This window comes from Octopus bimaculoides, chromosome 4 (assembly GCF_001194135.2).
Source record: "Octopus bimaculoides isolate UCB-OBI-ISO-001 chromosome 4, ASM119413v2, whole genome shotgun sequence".
NCBI classification, from domain to species: Eukaryota; Metazoa; Mollusca; class Cephalopoda; order Octopoda; family Octopodidae; genus Octopus; species Octopus bimaculoides.
The window spans coordinates 116,993,551-116,996,804 of NC_068984.1; the positions used below are offsets into that span (position 1 = coordinate 116,993,551).

A 3,254-nucleotide genomic window follows, 5' to 3' on the forward strand; every position below is an offset into this window, starting at 1 on the left:
GCATCTTTAAGCTTTGAACATGGTGGTTCAAATATATAAAGAAAAGGCTTTTTTCATTTTAAATTTGCTTTAACCCTAACCTTAGGGTTAGGGTTAATTGTTTCAGAATCGTTTGTTTATGTAGTCGGCACTTAATGTATATCGGCTGAATGGACGTCAGTGATTGGTTGAAATTACAGAAATACGACAACTTTAACATGAAATAATTTATGGATTTCTTTTTTTTTAAAGAAGACTAAGAGAAAAAGATGTTTTATATGACACATTCTACCAGTGTTCCAAGTTTCAAAGTGTTTCGTTAATGAAAAATGTGGCCCCCGTTTTAAAAAAGATCCGAAAATGGTGAAGGTGAAAACTTGTGGGGCGGAAGAGGCGGGGGTGAGGTGAGGATTTTAAAAAAATCACTGTTTTTCTTTTTAATCTTACAAAATTTACGAATGTGTCGTGATCTGAAGCTTATGGAGAGAGAGAGAGAGAGAGAGAACAAGACTAAACGAGCTATTAATATAGTTGTTTCGCCCTCGCTTGGCTTTGGTTAAGTTGAAACATTCGTTCTAATTTTGGCACAATGCCCGCAGTTTCGAGGTGAGAGCGAAGTCGATTATGTCGTTTCCAGTGCTCATTTGGTATTATTTTATCGTGTCCAAACTACGAAAGGCAAGATCGATCTCGGCGGCATTTGAACTCAGGATGTAAAGATCTGGAAAAAATTCCGTTAAACATTTTGTTCGACGTGTTAACAATTCTGCTAGCTCGCGACGATCGCTCGGGTTCAACAATGATCAAAGAAGTTCGGCCATGATTAAATCGTCTTTTTTTTTTGTATACAGGACTGCACTCTTCAGTTTGACCCCTTTTGCTTTGTTGTTCCAACTCTCACTGGAGTCAACTTTGATTTAGATCAGTAGTTCTCAAGGGGTGTGCCCGAGCGCACCAGTGCACCGAGAGACATGCTTAGGTGTGCCCACGAAATTTTAAAATCTCGGTAGATATTTGTAATGATAAAAAAATTTTAAAAAATGAATTTATAGTACATTATATCATCAGTTCAGCACTGAAATCTTCTTTACGGCAGATCATTATTATTATGTTAAGAGCGGGAAGAAATCCAGCAAGGAACAGCCGGTTGCCCGGAAGAAGGTTTTATACACGTTGTAAATTTGTTCTAACAAGGCTACGCTGTAGTGTAGCGGTGACAGTAACAGTAATAGGTTCTGTTAGTGGAAGTGTTATGATAAATAGTGCAACGTTTTCTCGTGATACATATTCCTATCACTGATATACCTATCCACCCATCTAAAACTTTAAACACTTAATGGAATTTTAGACTATTGTAGTGTTATATTTGTTAAAAGTAAACGATAGATAAAAGCTTCAGATAAATATACAATAATACACACGTACAAATTAATAGATAACTAAAACAGAAACGTGAATGTGATTCCGGAAGTGAACATGGCGGAAACAGTTTCAGTAAGAGAGCCAAAGCGCGAGCCATTGCTCGCAAATACGACGAAAGTTATTTAGGATTTGGTTTTTATTGGACTGGAAACATTGATGATCCTTTGCCGCTATATATGTGGATGTAAAATGTCAAACGAATCATTGGTTCCTAATAAACTGATCAAGCATTTTAAAACCAAGCACTCATTTACAAAGTAAATCTGTAAGTTATTTCAAAAGATTGTTAGAACACCAGACGATAGCTGGAACTGAAAAAGCTCAAACCGCTTCTTACGAGGTTTCAGAACTGATAGCACAAAATTTGAAAGTTCATGCTTTAGGCGAGTCACTCATTTTGCCTGCGTGTAAGAAGATTGTGAAGACAATGCTGGGAAATGAGGCAGCAAAAGAAATAAAATAACATCTTTCTATCCAACGATACTGATGTATTCTAGAAATAACATCTAAGAGATGTCGAGAAAAATGTTTGTTGTAATAAGTTTTAGTATTCAGATATTGCATTACAAATTGATGAGTCAACAAACAATGCCAGCAAAGCGCAGCTCTTAGCATTTATTCGTTTTGTTGATGAAGATCAAATTGTAAATCAGTTTCTTTTTTGCAAAGAATTAAGTGCGACTACAAAGGGCGAAGATGTTTTCAACATTTTGAATAATTACCTGTGTGTGCACAAAAAAAATATCATCGAAGTCGTGTGTCGGCATTTGTACAGATGGAGCTCCATCAATGTTTGGCTACGTTAAGAGCCTTACAGTCTTTGTAAAAAGGCAAAATGAAAATGTCGTCATAACTTAGTGCTTTCTTCATTGATGGCTAAAACATTAGGAGACAAATTAAGAGAAGTTTTGAATCAAGCTGTTGAGATTGTAAATTATATAAAAACAAGACCAGTAAAGCCACATTTATTCGAGCAATTTTTTTATCGATATGGATTCAAAACAGACACCTGCTTTTACACACAGGTGAGGTGGCTTTCAAAGGGTAAAGTACTTAATCGTGTATATGAACTACGACACTTTTGTGAGCTCCTTTGATGTAAATTCTGGATTAGCAGATTAGTGTATTTGGCTTATATATTTCGGCACCTCAATATTTTGAATACTAGCGTGCAAGGAAATGAAGAAAGTATTTTGACATATACTGATAAAATGAAAGCATTTCAGAAGAAAAATCTACTTTTCTGGAAGAAAAGAACTTCTGAGGGTAATTTGGAAATGTTTCCATTGATAAGTAGAACTTGCATAAATGATATCTTCCCGTTAATACTTGAACATTTGACAAATTTGGAAGATAAATTAAGTTATTATTTCCCATTACTTAACTCTGAACAATACGCTTGGATTCGAAATTCATTCATAGAAATTTCAGATGATGCTAGTTTAACATTAACCGAAGAAGACGAACTAGCAGCTATATCCATCGATGGTGGATTGAAAATTGTCGAATAGAAAGTTTTGGTAGTTTGGCCTACAGTCTGTTAGATACCAACTTTGCGAAAGAAGAGTTTTTGAGTGGTTAAGAACACAGAACGAAAGGGTGAGAGTATACATCACCTGGTTTAGGTGAAGGTAACATAGAACAGGTTTAGAGACGCAGAGATCCTTATGGTGTTAGTGGAGTAGAGAACGTGATAGTGGGTACGATATGATGGTGATCCTGATTTTTATAGAATGTTGTTTGTACTGTTTAAATAAAGGGTTTATGTTCTGGGCATTTGTAAACAGCAGCTGTTTCCGACTCTGTAGCATGAAATCCACACCTTGTGATAAAGCTTTGCACGTTTTTTTTTT

General features: G+C 35.7%; 1 protein-coding gene and 1 long non-coding RNA gene across 3 annotated transcripts in view; one reads left to right on the plus strand and one right to left on the minus strand.

The window, feature by feature from the left end:
• Positions 1-3,254, plus strand: part of LOC106882727 (tetraspanin-33) — an 82,973-nt gene that overhangs the window by 45,901 nt on the left and 33,818 nt on the right. The window lies entirely within an intron of this gene.
• LOC128247624 (uncharacterized) overlaps positions 1-3,254 on the minus strand; it is an 18,129-nt gene that overhangs the window by 1,999 nt on the left and 12,876 nt on the right. The window lies entirely within an intron of this gene.